Source organism: Ursus maritimus, unplaced genomic scaffold, assembly GCF_017311325.1.
Source record: "Ursus maritimus isolate PB19 unplaced genomic scaffold, ASM1731132v1 scaffold_10, whole genome shotgun sequence".
Lineage (NCBI taxonomy): Eukaryota > Metazoa > Chordata > Mammalia > Carnivora > Ursidae > Ursus > Ursus maritimus.
Genome location: NW_024423344.1, coordinates 8,194,817 through 8,211,015, shown reverse-complemented (window position 1 = coordinate 8,211,015; position 16,199 = coordinate 8,194,817). Strand labels below are relative to the sequence as shown.

Sequence of the window (16,199 nt, the reverse complement as noted above, 5' to 3'; positions counted from 1 at the left end):
CCCCCCCGCCTTGCTCTGGACTTCCTTTTCCCCTTTTGGCTTAAACCTCCTCACCTGCGGAACCTCCCTCTCACCTTTGTTCCCAGGTGCCCCTGCCCCCGCCTCGGCAACCTTTCACCACCCGGACTCGCTCCCCGCCCTCCTTTTTCCTTCGTACCTCTCCTCTCTCCGTCCTCTCAGGCGTTCTTCGCGAAAAACCTTCTCCCTTCCTCAATCTCCTGCTCCCCTCGCCCTTCTCAGCCGGGTCAGTCTCTGTCCCTCGCACCTTGCCCCAGAGTCCTTTCGCCCCAACACACCTATATTTCTGCTTTCTTGCGCCACCTGTTCTCTTACCCCCAACCCGATTCCCCTAGATGTTCACTGCCTCCCCAGCTGTTCCACTCTCCTTGCGGCGGTCGGCGGTCCGCGGCGAGGGCAGATGCACTTCTTGAGCGTGTCTTCTGCAGGGGGGAATCAGGCGGGCGGCAGGGACGACAGAGATCGGGTGGGGGAGGGCAGGCGGCGAGGGGCGGAGTGGGCTCACTCTAACCCAGGAGTGACGGCCCCGGCCTGGCCCTCCCCCTGAGCTCTCCGGATAGGTGGAGCCGCTCTCTGGCCCGCCTCTTTCCCGCCCTGTGCTGCAGCCGGTTGGCCCAGGTGCGTGTCGGGTTGGGCGGCTCGGCCCCGGCGCTCGCCCCCGGGAAAGCAGCAGGGGCGGTTGAGAAGTGAAGTCTTGGCCAGAGTTTGCTTCTTGCCAGGAAATCCGCGGTGGTGGCAGCGGCGGCGGTTCCCGGCGGAGCGGAGGCCGGCTGGCTCCCCGCTCCCTCAGCGGGCCGCGGAGAGCGGACCTGGCGTTGGGCTGCGGAGCCGGGAGCCGGTGCGCGCCCCGGGCGGCCGCGCTTTCCCAGTGAGTAACTTTGCCCTGCCCGCCTGGCCCCGCGCCCTGTCGCGGGTCCCGGGCAGCCGCCTCAGGTGCGGGCGTCGGCGGGGTGTGGGGCAGCGCCTCGCCGGGGGAGGCGGCCGACCTCCGCCGCTCTGCTACTCGCTCGCCCGGGCTTTGGGGCACGTAGACCCGGACCCGCCGTGGGGCTGGCGGCTCTGGTCCGGGGAGGGAGGGACGCGCTGTCCTGAGCCGGGCGCCCGCCGCCTGCCAGGCGCCTGGGAGAGGCGGGAGGCCCCCGGCTGTTACCATTTGGTGGTTCCGGCCACAGTGTTGCTGCTCTTTTGCGTCGTTTGCTTTTTCCAGGAGGGGAGAGGTGGGGATGAGTTTCTTATTTCCTGCGTGTGTGTTGTAAATGAGAGTGGCACTAGCTGCCTGACATCGGATCTTGTTCTCCAGGAAAGGAATAGGGAGATACCCACCGTCCCAGCCTGTTGCCTAAGAATTCTCACCTTTCCCTTGAGGCTGGAGAGGTGGGAGATCTCACGTCGAGGGGGTGGGTAATTTCAAAATACGAATCTCGATTTGGAAGCAGTTGCACACAAAGCACCATTCAGGAAAGACCTCACTCGCCTTCAAAGCTTTATGCCGTATGTTTCAGACAAGGACTTTTGACATAGGTAGTGTTTCTTCTGATGTTTCCGTTTGCAATTAAAGTTAGGAATCAAGACGTCCTTATCTACCAGGAGCTACAGTACACTGAGGCATGGGCTTAACTGTATAGGTGTTTTTCTTTAAATACCAGAAACGAAGTTGAGTGTAAAGCAGTGGCAGGAAGAAACAGTTGCGAGCTCTGGTTTATAGGAACTGCCTTCACTTTAAGAATTTCACGTTCTTGCAGCAGTAGTATTTATTTGTCAATTGGCTTTCCTCCCAGGACAGATATTGATTTTTTTTTTTTCCCTCTTGCATGTAGTGTGACGCAGAGCTGATGAAGTTGGATCTCAGTAGATCAATTTTATTTTCTCTGGCAGATTTGATTCCCGTTTCCATAACCCTTTAGAAAATGGACTTTGTTTGAGCTAGTATCCTTTTTGGCCTGTCAAAGCCTTGTTGAGCCATGAAAAACAAAGTTTTGCCTTTTGAGCTTGTCCAAGTCCCACGTGTGAGTTTTCCCAGAGGGGTAAAATGTAGGCCAAATCAGAACCAAAGTACAACAACACTACTTTTAATTCGGCCCACTTGTGTGTTAACATTCCTAATTCTGTATCTTGTTTCTCTCTTCTTATCAAGTTAGAAATTTTTCATTATTTATTTATTCAGCATGTAATAGAGTGCCTGCTGCCTGCTGCATGCCAGACATTGATGGCGAGGGTCAGTTCTTTCCCCAAAGGTGATCATAGTCATGTTTGGAAACTGATCCATTCCTGTTCCATTAGCTACCTGAAAGTAATTTGAATAAAGTGCTGTGGGGACTTAGAAAAGGGAGCATTTCTGCCGGGGGTTTGCTAGGGAGGACCTCATCTAGGCACTTAACTTTTCAAATTGCTGTGAAATTTTGCACAGTACATTCTAGGCAAAGGGACTAACATGTAGGGTGTCGCATTATGAGATCCACATGTAGTTCCTCTGGCTGAGGGGCGCATTGTTTGGGGTTGGAGTAGTTGTCAGGGGTTGGTGTATTATTCATTTCAGAGCACTTAGCACTTTGCCTTGATTACAGTAGGCACTCAAATACTTGTTGAACTGACTTGAACAGAAACATGGAGGATTTTGTGTGCCCAATTAAGAAAATTGGACTTTATCTACTTAGTGATACAAAGCTGCTAATTTTATTTTTATTTTTTAAAAACATTAATTTATTTTAGAGAGGGTGAGTGGGGAGCAGATGGGGGGGGGAGAGAGAGAGAGAGAGGGACAGAGAGAATCCAAGCCCATTTGGAGCAGAGCAGGGGAGGCTTGCACAGGGCTGGATCTCATGATCCTGAGATCATGACTGAGCCAAAACCAAGAGCCGGATGCTCAATGGACTGTGCCACCCAGGCGCCCCCAAAGCTGCTAATTTTAAATAGAATGTCATGCGGCACCTGGGTGGCTCAGTTGGTTAAGCATCTGACTTAGCTTTGCTCAGGCTCCTGGGATGGAACCCTGAGGCAGGCCTTGTGCTCAGCGGGGAGTCTGCTTCAGGATTTTCTCTCCCTTTGCCCATCTCCCAGCTCACTCATGTGCGCGCTTTCTCACTCTCAGATAAATAAATCTTAAAAAAAAAAAAAAAAAAGAATACTGCTTGGTGGATAGCAAGGACGTGCTAGATGCTAGTAGTTATTCTGGGTGAGAGCAGCAGAGGTAGAGCTGATGTGGCATTGAGGAGATATATTTGATTAGCCTAGGTAAGTGACATATAATAATATCATATCTAATGATTAATGAAAGGATGATTCCTAGGTTTTTTGACTTGAGGCATTGGAGTGTACTGGTTAAACTGGCTGTGAAGTCAAGACACAAGTTGACTTCCATTGCTTACCTGTAGAATTACCGTCCTGAGCTTTGGTTTCTTAATATTTAGGAAATGATCATAGTACCTGTCTAGTAGGGTTTGAGGATCAAATGAAATTACGCATAAAATGCCCTTGGCAGAGTACCTAGCATGTTACAAGTACTCAGTAAATATTAGTTGTTCCTTTAGTGATGATGACATTAGTGAGCTAGTAGAATGTTGGAAGATATGAAAAGGAGTGAGTAAAAGCAACTGAAGGTTGAAATGGGGAAGAGAAGATAGTTTTGGACCAATCCAGTGAGGTGCTAATGAATGGTTGAGATGTCTGTGATGAAGATGGATAGATGTGCTGGGCAGGAGCTAGGAAAGAATGGAAAAGAGAAAATAAAGAGTTCGCATAAAGCCTTTGTGGGTGCGGTTAGCTTTTTTTTTTTTTTTTAAGATTTTTGTTTATTTATTTGAGAGAGAGAGAGAGCGCAAGCAGGGGAAGGGGGAGAGGCACGCTCCCTGCTGAGTAGAGAGCCCGACATGGGTCTCCATCCCAGGACCCTGGGATCATGACCCAAGCTGAAGGCAGACGCTTAAACCACTGAGCCACCCAGGCGCCCCTGTGGTTAGCTTTTTGAAAGATTTGATGAAAGGGGAGGCAAAGGAGAGGTTTACAATATAGTAGTGTCAGAAGTGTTAATGTTGAGTATTAGGCATCTCTATCCTTAAAATGCATTTTGGCCACCATCACAGGGGAACTCTGGGCTCGTAATCTGGTTGGCTCTGTGCCCTTCCCCACTCCTCTTTCTTTCCTTTCTGATTGTCCCCAAAATTAAATTATTTTTTATTCAGTGTCATTTAAGTTTTCCGTGCTTATGGGGCTAAAATTCATTCCAGGCCCACCTTCCTATATCAAAATCCGAAAAGGTTTCTGGAAGAATCAAAGGTCTTGTTTTGAAGGTTCCACTCAGGAAGCAGTGTTGGTTGAAAAAAAGATAAATGTGTGTGTGTGTGTGTGTGTGTGTGTATATATATGTAATATATATGATTTGACATGCAAGATATACATACATACATATATACATATATATGTATATATGGGTGTGTGTGTGTGTGTGTATATATATATATGTATATATATATATATGTATATATATATATATGTATATATATATTTAGAAATGAAAATCTTACATGTCGAACTATGGTTGTAGAAGACTTGGCCAGGCCTAAAATGACCCTGTTATGGGGCCTGGGAGATTTACAAAGAAAATCCCTTTTCGTTTTCCTTTCCTCTGTCTCTTCCTCAGAAAGTACAAAATGGTAGAAAAATCTGTGATTATGGAAGTTTTTGGTTGGTTAGAGTTAAAAGAAATGGCTATTTTGTGTATTAGTCTAATGAAAATTTGAGGGAAATTTTTTAAAAAGCAAGTGCTCATGATATACATCATGATAATAAATTGCTATCTGGCTGGTATGCTTTAAAAGAGGCAGGTATCGTAGGATCTGTTCTTCAGAATGTATGTTTCAGGTGAGCAGGGATCATATCAGTTTTGCTCACTGAACAATCCCCAAGTGCTTAGAATCATAAATAGTAATGTATGCATGAATGAATGAAATGGATCCGTTGGCTTTGATCTGTCTTGGCTCACAGATTTCTCTGAATCTTTGGAACAATCATTGGTCAGAGGGAAAACAAAAGAGAGAAATGAGCCAGCGAGGAATCTTAAAGTGCTTCTTGTACCCACAGGAAGATACAGCAACTATAATAGAATTTATGGTTCTTCCAATTCGATGATTGTAGTACCTGCTGCTGTAATTATTTACATGATTCCCTCCTTTTTCACATTTTCCTTTGATAGTTGTGAGGGGGGTGGTAGGGAGGAACAGACTTACTTAGGGTTATTGCTTGGTTCAGAGTTGAACAAACAATAGCTGTGTCATAACTTTGTCCTCTCTTGGTTATTAGCAAAACTCTGGAAGTCTTGCTTGATTAGAAAAGCTGAAAGAATAGAAGTCTTTTGGGCAGAACGGGTTTAAGCATAGCTTACACCTTTATCTTTCCAGCCTCAAGGGTTAGTGCTATTACTTTTGACAATCAGAATCCCTCAGTGGAGAAATTATTTGGGGGAAAAATTATTTTTTCTCAAAATTGAACTGCGTAAGAGAAATGAGAAGTAGAAAAAAATGCAGGAAATAGGCAATAAGCAAGTGAAACTATATACAATTTACACACAAGTATATACGTGCTTTTATATGTGTGTAAATATGCTCTAAGCAATCATGTGTCCACTTAAAAAGCATACCACTTCTATATGTAAAACCAATGAGGTTTTAATTTTTTCTCTTTATTGAAAGAGTAATCTTAGAGTTCTTTTAAATACCAAATTGCCCTAAAGTGTATAATTGCCATTGTAAAAAATGTTTATAACCAAGTTATGAGGACCTGTATCTCTCGCAAAAATAAGGTATACCTGGCTATAATAAAGCTTCTAAAGGTTCTGTTGGCTGTTACTTTGTTTTATAGATAAAAGTAAAGTAAGTCTGGGAAATATTTATACCCTTTCCTCCACCCTCCCATTCCCCCTCCCCCCAAATTAAGAGTTTGGCTACCAATCTAAAAAATTCATGCATCATTCAGCATTCTTGACACTGTTCAATCAAACTACATAAATTTTGAACAAATAAATTGGAGTCCCTCACTTATATCTTCATTATTGTGACCATTGCCACTTTTCTTTTACATGCTTTTAATGTTCGAACTTTGACTTTGAATTGTATTTGTGTAAGCGTATTTGATGTGATCAACACTGGGCTGTGTGGACCACGAAAGATTGTCCCTGCCTTTGTACAGCTTAAAATCTTAAAAGACATTCAGTCAAGGAAAGGAGTTAGTCATTCCAAGCAGGGTGACTAATGCCTTTTTCACTTCTAGTACCTTTGCTCACCTCCAGTGATCTTGACTTCCCCTGTATTTTAACATTCCTCTAAATTTTCCACATCAGAAATCCTAAATTTGTATATCCAGTTCTCTGACCGCAGCTTCCTATCCTGTCCTTCCTGCTTTCTCACCCCCACACTTTGTATTACAGTGCCCCTTCCTCTTGACAGAGACAGCTTGCGGATCTCTTAATTCCGCCCCACCTCCCCTTCCCTGTTGTATGAACATCTGTTGGCCTGAGGTCTTCTTCCCTATCCAGTTTGGAAGCCATTGTTAAGCACCTGGAATATGCTTTCACTGGCACCTCTGCCTCTCTTGAACTTATTTTTGTGCTGTGTCTGCCAGATAATGTCCTTGTTGTAATTAACTCTGCCTTCTCTCCCTGAGTTGCTTTGGTAACACCAGTGAAAGGCCAGGCCCGTGATGCAGGTAACTATCTCTCAGATAACCCTCCCTGCCGTCTCCCCCAGTCAGTTATGTTTGTTTGGCACATACTGAGTGCTCTGACACTGAGCTAAGAGTACTGGGGTATCCTCATAGAGCTTACATTCCAGGGGAGATAGACATTCATCAAGTAATAGCAAACAAAGTGCTCTGCAGAAATAGTGTAGGGCTATGTTGTCCAATACTGTAGTCACACGTGTGGCTATTGAAATGAAGCTAGTCTTTTTTTTTTTTTTTTTTTAAGATTTTATTGATTTATTTTAGAGAGAGTGTGTTCCTTGAGTGAAGGGAGGGGCAGAAGGAGGGGGAGAGGGAAAGAATCTCTGTGCTAAGCACGGAGCCCCACTCAGGGCTCGATCCCATGACCCTGAGACCATGACCTGGACTGAAACCAGGAGTCAGATGCTTAATTGACTGAGCCACCCAGGTGCCCCGAAATGAGGCTAGTCTGAATTGAGATGTGCTGTAAGTGTGAAGTACACACAAGATTCTGAAGATTTAGTATCAACATAAGGTAAAATATCTCAATAATTTTTATATTTGCTTACATGTTAAGAGATGATAAATTCTGGGTATATTGGGTTAAATAGAATATTAAAAATAACTCATTCACTTGTTTTCCTTCCTTCTTTCCTTCCTTCCTTTCATGTGGTTACAAGAACATTTAAAATTTCCTGTGTGGCACATACCCTGTTTCTGTTAGGTAGCACTGGTGAGGAGAACTAGTCTCTGGGGAGCTCCGTGTCCCTGAAACCTTCCCTGAGGAAGTTGTCTTTGAACAGATACCTGGCTGAGTAGGTATTAGACAGGTAAGCTCTCCTCAAAAGAGGCAGTCAGGGGGGCGTCTGGGTGGCTCAGTCCGTTAAGTGTCTGCCTTCAGCTCGGGTCATGATCCCAGGGTCCTGGGATGGAGCCCAGCATCAGGCTCTCTGCTCCGTAGGGGGCCTGTTTCTCCCTCTCCCTCTGGCTGCCGCTCCCCCCTGCTTATGTGCTGTCTCTCTGTCAAATAAACTCTTTATAAAAAACAAAACAAAACAACAAAACCGCAGTCAGATGGATGGCCCTTAGAAGGAGGGTGAGAAGATGGAGGGAGCTGGGAGAGAGAGGCCTGGGCTGAGGCCAGGGAGGAAGGCAGGGCCAGATCTCATAGGCATTATTGGCCCTAAATAGGGAACTTGTTCTTCATCACTCATGGGTTGTTCCAGACCCTCATCACTGACAAACCCTTTGGTCCAAGCCCCACTTCTACAGCCTGCAAGTAGTCTGGCCACTTAATGATGGTCTGGTTTGATTTCTCAGATTTCTGTCCCTGCCCTTCCCCACTTATGCACATAAGCGTCAGATCTGTGGAAGGCTAGCTTTTACACACAGTGCTCTTGATCCCATCCTTCAAAGTCTCTCTCAGGAGAGGCCCATGTCAGTTAACGCCCATCTGGGTTTAATCTCTTTCCCCCTGCTGGCTTTTCTGTACCAGCCTAAATATGCTCTAGTCTTAAACCTTTAAAACAAAGCTCCACTGACCCTACATTCCCCTCTAGTTATTCTTCTTACAGAATAACACAGTAGTTTTTTTAGTTTAACATTATATTTTATTTAAAGCAATATATTAAAAATGTATTAACATGTAGTCAACATAAAAGTAAGATATTTGACATTTTTTTCTTATTAAGTATTTGGAATCTGTTTATATTTTACACTTATCGCATATCTCAGTGCAAACACTAAATATTCAGTGGTTAAAATAAAAGGAATCTTACCAAATAATAACAAAAGTATTTTACACTGCTTCAGTGTAAATTTTTTTTTTATTATGGTAAAAAAATATATAACATAAATTGGTATGGTAAATATGGTAAAAAATATATAACATAAAATTTATCATCTTAACCATTTTTTTTTTAAAGATTTTATTTGACAGAGATAGAGACAGCCAGCAAGAGAGGGAACACAAGCAGGGGGAGTGGGAGAGGAAGAAGCAGGCTCCTAGCGGAGGAGCCTGATGTGGGGCTTGATCCCACAACGCCAGGATCACGCCCTGAGCCGAAGGCAGACGCTTAACCGCTGTGCCACCCAGGCGCCCCATCTTAACCATTTTTTAAGTGTACAGTTCAGTAGTGTTAAGTGTATTCATATTGTTGTACAACAGATGTCCTGAACTTTTTCATCTTGCAAAACTAAGACTATTCCCACTAAACAGCTCCCCATTTCCTCCCCACCCAGGGCCTGGTTCTATGGATTTGATTACTTCGGATACCTCACATAAGTAGAATCATACAGTATTTGTCTTTTTGTAACTGGTTTATTTCACTAGCATAATGACCTGAAGGTTCATCCATGTTATGGTATATGACAGGATTTCTTCCTTTTTGAGGCTTAATAATATTCCATTGCATGTATATACCACATTTTACTTATTCGTTCATCTTTTGATGGGCATTTGGGTTGCCTCTGCCTCTTGCTGTGACAAATAGTGCTGCTGTGAACATGGATGTGCAAATATCTTTTTGACACCCTGCTTTCAATTCTTTTGGATTCTAGTTTTTTAAATACCAAAAGTGGGATTGCTGGATCATATGGCCATTCTATTTTTAATTTCTTTAGAACCCTTATAGTGTTTTCCATAGAGGCTGTACCATTTTACAACCCCACCAGTGGTATACAAGGGTTCCAATTTCTCCACATCCCCACCAACACTTGTTATTCTATTTTTTTGATTGTAGCTTTTGATTGAAGCCATTCAAATGGGTATGAAGTGATAACTCATTGTGCTTTTGCTTTGCATTTCCCTGATGATTAGTGATGTTGAGCATTGTGTTTTTATGTTTGTTGGCCATTTGTAGATCATCTTTGGAGAAATGTCTGTTCAAGTCTTGGCCCCTTTTTTAATTGGACTATTTGATTTTTGTTGTTGTTTAGTAGAAGTTCTTTATGTATTCTGGTTATTGACCATTTATCAGGTATATTATTTGCAGGTATGTCCCCTCTTCCTTAAGTTGCTTTTTCACTTCGTTAATTGTGTCCTTTGATGTGATATATGTGATGTGTGTCCTATTGTTTATTTTTGTTGCTTATGATTTGGGTGTTGTATTCAAGAAATCCTTCCCCTCCCCCCCCAAATCCTTACCAAATCCAATGTCATGAAGCTTACCCCCTGTTTTCTTCTAGGAGTTTTATAGTTTCAGTTCTTTAATCCACCTAAGTTAGTGTTTGAATATGGTATAAGATAAGGGTCCAAACAAAATATTTTGAACTTATTTCTGAGACTTTGCTTATGGAAACAAGAGGAAAAGGTCTGAAATATATGGAATAATTTCAGTTTGGTGGGACTGATGACAGTAATTAGGCTAGGACACAGTTCTCAAATGGTACTTAGTAGTATATTCTAGTGTGAGTTTCTCTGTCCTTTTTGTTTCTTATAGTTGTGAGACACCACTATGGAAACAATCAGTAGTCTAGGGCTAGCTGAAGCTAAAACATAAAATGATTGGGAAGAAGCCAAGTATCAGAGTGCTGGTGATTGCATTTTGTGCCTCCTTATTACAAATATGTAATGCATGCGGTCAGTTGCTGAGCATAGCTTTTAAGGCCATTCTGTCAGGACCATTTAATAAGATTTCAAAAGTATCCATAGCAATTAGAGCTCATATGAAATATTTATTAACCTCATTAATTTCTCTAATTTTAGGCTTTGTGTTTTCATTATAGATGAGATACATTAATTGAGACTTCAATAGACTAATTTCAGAGTTTGTTAAAAATTAAAAATAATTTTTCTAGGTTTCTGACCTTTTCTTTTTCCTGGTATATTGAGTACATTTGTCAACACATTTGAATGATTTTTCTGCCTTTGAAAGGCATATAATAACATTAAGAAAGCTTTCAAGATTTATTCTGTGAGTCTGGATTTTTTAAAATAGTATGGTAGCTGTTTACAGAAAGGACTAAAAATTTCAGTGAATCCATTTTGCAGGATACAGAAGGATGATGAAATCTATTAAACATCAAAATTAACTTTCAACTAATGTATATTGTGTTAATTTTTTTTATTGTAAAGGGTTTACGTGTTATGAAGTTGTTCAGTAGTTTGGTCTTTCTAAATGTGACAGTGTGACTGAATTTTCTTTATGGATAGTTTGGGTTCACCAGAGGCAATAAATCAAACTTGGTGCTGGAGAAGGCAAAGTGGATTATTAAGTAATTTCTTAAAATGTTTATTCATAGTACAGCGTTCCTTATGTCTCCATAAAAAATTACTCCTTTGGTTACATGAACCTTTTGAGAAGAAAATAGTTCTGTTAATAAAAAACAAAGAAATTGCTCATGAAGTATACTAGGGTTTATGAAAGGATGTATTTCTGGAAGATAAAGCTTAATTGTTCTTAAAAATAATATTTCTAATTCATTTTTTTAATATTTCTTTTTTAAAGAATATTTTTCTGGTAACTCCTAGGAGGCGAACAGTAAGTGTATTTGATTTACCTTGTTGTGTACGTTATCAAGAACACGGGAGCGTAAGGGTACAGTGGTTTCCTTTTTTCTTCTAACACTGTATTTTTTTTTTTTAATTAAAGGTGTAGAAAATTTAGGAAATCCTAAACTATGCAAAGAAAATAGAAAATGGCAAATAATTTTTTTTTAATTATAGGAATGCTAGGTGTAGAAAATTTAGGAAATCCTAAACTATGCAAAGAAAATAGAAAATGGCAAATAATGCTACCAGTTACAATTCTTTTAAAATCATTTATTGAAATATTTGAATATCTGCTCTGTACTTGTGTACCATTCTAGATACTTGGGGTAGGAAAGTAAATTATAAAAGTTCTTGCTCTCAGAAATTGAGACTAGTCAGGTAATAGTTTTATTACAAATACTATATTTTGATACAAATATGATATTTAAATAGTAAAACTTAGGCATAGAGAGAATCTTACAAGGCAGTGGTTAGTGTAATTATACCTTATAGGTAAAGAATAGTCTCCAGTGAAAAAGTAATTTCGGCGTATTTGTGATTGTGCAGGGCCTGAGATAGTAAAGTAATGATTATGTATCCCCCCCCCCCCAACGCTGGCTATTTATTGAATGCCTGCTATATGCCAGGCACTGCTCTAGGTGGCAATATAGCAGTGAGCAAGACGAGTGGGATCCCTGTTCTTAAGGAGTTTACACGCTGTGGGGGCAGGGAGGAGAGAGAAACAATAAACAGGTAGGCAGATCAATGAAAAGGATAAGGACATGCCAGGAAGAAACTAAGATGATACGGTTGGATTTTAATAGTCTGTTATACTGGTGACTAAAACCTGCAGCTGGTCCTTACATTTCCTTTCAGCCATTCGTTTGTTTTCTTCACCAGGAAACCTTTTAACTAATAGTGCCAAAGAAGAACAAATGGTGGCATCTCTGGTTCCTGCCCTTTGCCTTATCCTTTCCTGGAGGTTTCTTAGTGAAGTTGCTAACAGCAAAAGTAGGAAGGAATTCAAAGGAGACGCAAGGCATTCATTTCTCAGATAATTTGTCTTTCCGTGAAGCTGAGAGTTTGTTGAGTTTGTACCTGTCAGTATCTCAGCGGTACTTCCTATTCGTATGTTCTGAGTTAACAAAAACAAACCCTACCAGTTATTAGGAAGGAACAAGGGCAAGTGACTTTATCAATCCTTATGGAATTTGTGGTTTTATTGTCAAGTTTCTCATATCTCTTCAAAAAATTATGATCTGTGTCACCTTATAAAGAACTCTTGATTTGTGACTTAGCTGATTAGACATCTTTACAATTGATGTGTAAGACTTTTGTGCCCTGCTTTCTTTGGTACATAAGAATTTGGAGTGTGACTCATGACTCATAGTTGATGTTGTGGTGCATTTTTAGAAACAAAGAATGCAACAGCAGATTTCCCTTAAGCAGCAGTAGTGGGAGTGAATACAAGAAAACACAAATGTGCCTATCTTTGTGGGGGTTATTACAGTTGTATGTTAACTGGGTTCTTGGAAGTGTGTTACAACACTGGACGTTTCAATGAGTTTGAATAGAACAGGTATATAAACTGTGTATGTGTCTTGCAACAAAAGTCTTACTGTTTTTATTATGTGGTAACTGCATTTCTCCCATTTTTATGGTATGTACTCACTTTGCAGAGAAATACAATACTTAATATTTAGGCTTGTGTTTTACTTATTTTTGAAACACAGAGATGAGACAATGAAGAAAAAGCATCTTGGGCACAACACTTCATTTTTAGTGCTCCATAATATTGTTATTTTTGATGACGATGTCTTGTTGGCTTACTTTGCTTTTTAATTTTAGTCGTGCATAATCATAGCCAAGCTTGGCTCTGTTCCACTTCTACTTTATTTCCTTTAGTACATGCTCCTGCCATGGTATACTTCCATACACATAAAAGTGCATCTGCACAGGGGCGCCTGGTGGGCTCAGTTGGAAGAGCATGCGACTCTTGATCTCAGGTCATGAGTTTGAGCTCTACACTGGGTGTAGAGATCATTTAAAAATAAATAAATGAACTTTTAAAAAGTCAATGTGCACAAATAAGATATTTTATGGAAAACAAGCCTCACTCCCATTCTTGTGTCTCAGCCACTCAGTTCCTTCAGAGTTGACTACTGTTAGTTTTTGGTATATCCCTCTAGACATATTTTGTGCATATAAAGTCACGTGTGTATCTATATGGACAGATGTTTTTAAACACATACTGTTCTTGGGGTGCCTGGATGACTTAGTCTGTTAAGGTCTTTTTTTTTTTTTTTTTTTTTTAAAGATTTTATTTATTTATTTGACAGAGATAGAGACAGACAGCGAGAGAGGGAGCACAAGCAGGGGGAGTGGGAGAGGAAGAAGCAGGCTCACAGCGGAGGAGCCTGATGTGGGGCTTGATCCCATAATGCTGGGATCACGCCCTGAGCCGAAGGCAGACGCTTAAGCGCTATGCCACCCAGGCGCCCCTAGTCTGTTAAGTTCTGACTCGATTTCAGCCCAGTTCTCAATCTCAGGGTCTTGAGTTCAAGCCCCTCAGATTAAAAATAATAATAAATACATACATACATACTGTTCTGTACCTTGATTTAAATTAGCTCAAAATTGGTTTTAATATGCTCTTCTTTTTGAAATTCAGTTTTTAATTTGTTTGCTGCTCTCACCTGACTTGTATTATCTTAAAAAAGTGTTTATCTCTTGAAGAACACGTATTACCCTGCAGGGGTTTTCTCAGCTGGTTACAATTATAGAAAAAAGGATTATCTGACCTTTTTTAAAAACTGTAAATCATGACCCTGTTGTTTATGCTTTTTTAAAGGGATAGCTAAACATAATAAAAATTTAGTCATCTTGATGATAACTTTTTTACCAGGTTCCTTTGATCTAGCAAATATAGTACAACCATGGAAGAATATCTGTTTAGTTCATTTTAAATTTTGCTCTAAAAAGCTTGGTTATTAGGGAATATGGTAGTACAAATTATGCTGAATTGTTGAACAAATCTGTTTGCTAATCAGAAATGTCTTGTGTACTTTACAGTGTTCCTCAGTTCTGCAGGTTGTACCTTTACCCTATTAATGTTTGTAGTGGACACTCTTAGAATAGCTTTCATTTTGAGAAGTGTTGAATGCATCCATTTTATTCTAAAAAGGGGAAGGGGACAGGTGGTCTTTTTCTTGAGTTCAATTAGGTATGATATTGATCTGAAGGGGCAAAAAAGTAAATTGTTTTCAGTAATTTAAGTGTATCACCCTAGAGGCTTCAATTTTTTCATGTTAAACTGCCTTCCCTTTGGCTGTGAAACGTAATGGGCAGAATAGTAGGACTGCCAATACTAGTCATTATAATAACTACCATTTGAGTGACTACGCTGGCTGTCACTCTGCTAGAAGCTTTAAGTTTTCATTCAGCTATTAATTGTGGCAGTAATCCCAGGAGGTCACCACTTTGCGTTTAAGGAACTGGAGTTCAGAAAGTTTCAGAGATAATATATACGATTTGGACAAGGTTAAGTGGTTACCTATGATTGGAAATCATACCTATTTGATTTAAAAGCCATTACTATTTACTAAGTTGTTTCTCTGTAAAGATAAAGTTCTGATAGAACCATAATTGTTTTTTCCTTCTTGGTGAAGAGCATTTCATAGATCATTTTTGTTAAATCATGTAGTTGACCAAAGAAGGGGTAGGTTTCAAGTGTAAAAGGTCATAGTCCTATTCTAGGACTCATAATGAGATGATTTTTCAACAGAAACTCAGTAAGATTGTTTTGTTATAATGCAGTTGAAAGATTTTACAGAAATCGTGGTTTTAATTCTAAAACCTGAAAGAGAAAAGCTGATTGCTGACTTATAAGTGAGATCATACAGGATTTATCTTTGTCTGACTTATTTCACTTAGCATAATACCCTCAGGGTCCATCCATATTGTTGCAGATGGCAAGATTTCATTCTTTTTTTTATGGCTGAATAGTATTCCTGTGTGTGCGCGTGCGCACGCCCATGTGCATGAACACACATTTTTTTTATCCATTCATCCTTAAATGGATACTTAGATCCATACCTTGGCTATCATAAATAATACTGCAGTAAACATGGGGTGCATATATATTTTCGAGTTAATGTTTTTGTTTTCTTCAGATAAATACCCAGAGGTAGAATTGCTGGGTCATATGGTATTTCTATTTTAATTTTTTGAGGAACCTCCATATTGTTTTCCACAGTGGCTGCACGAATTTACATTGCCACCAACAGCGCTCAAGGGTTCCCTTTTCTCCACATTCTTGCCAATACTTGTTATTTCTTATCTTTTGGATACTAGCCATTCCAACAGGTGTAAAGTAACGTCTCATTGTGTTTTTTATTTGCATTTCCCTGATGATTAGTGATGTTGAGCATCTTTTCGTGTGTCTGTGGCCATCTGTATGTCATCTTTGGAAAAATTTCTATCCAGATCTTCTGCCCATTTTTAGATTTGATCAGTTTTTTTGCTATTGGGTTGTTAGGAGTTCTTTATTTAATTTTAGATATTAACTGCTTATCAGATACATGATTTACAAATATTTTCTCCCATTCTGTAGGTTATGTTTTCAATCTGTTGGTGGTTTCCTTTGCTGTGCAGAAGCTTTTTAGTTTGATATAGTCCCACTTGTTTATTTTTGGTTTTGTTGCTATTACTTTTGGTGTCAGATCCAAAAAATCATCACCAAGACAAATGTCAGGGAGCTTACCACATACGTTTTCTTCTAAGAGTTGTAAAATTTCAGTTGTTATGTTCTAGTCTTTAATTCATTTTGAGTTAATTTTTGTGTATGCTGTAAGACAGTGCACTGTTCATTTGCATTCTTTTGCATTTGGCTGTCTAGTTTTCCTAACAGCATTTATTGAAAAGACTGTTCTTTCCCCATTATATATATTTGGCTCCTTTGTCATAAAGTAATTGACCATACATGCGTGGATTTATTTCTGGGCCCCCTGTTTTGTTCCAT

At 40.4% G+C, this 16,199-nt stretch overlaps 1 protein-coding gene across 3 annotated transcripts in view; it reads left to right on the top strand.

Annotated features, from left to right (window-relative positions):
- Positions 1–718: 718 nt before the first annotated feature.
- The window catches only part of LNX2 (ligand of numb-protein X 2), a 79,124-nt gene continuing 63,643 nt past the window's right edge, over positions 719–16,199 (top strand). The window contains exon 1 of one of the 3 annotated variants that reach the window (XM_040621747.1): positions 719–886. The gene's annotated coding sequence lies outside the window, so the exon portion shown is untranslated. The remainder of the gene's footprint in view (positions 887–16,199) is intronic. The other 2 variants (XM_040621743.1, XM_040621746.1) reach the window with 2 other exon arrangements.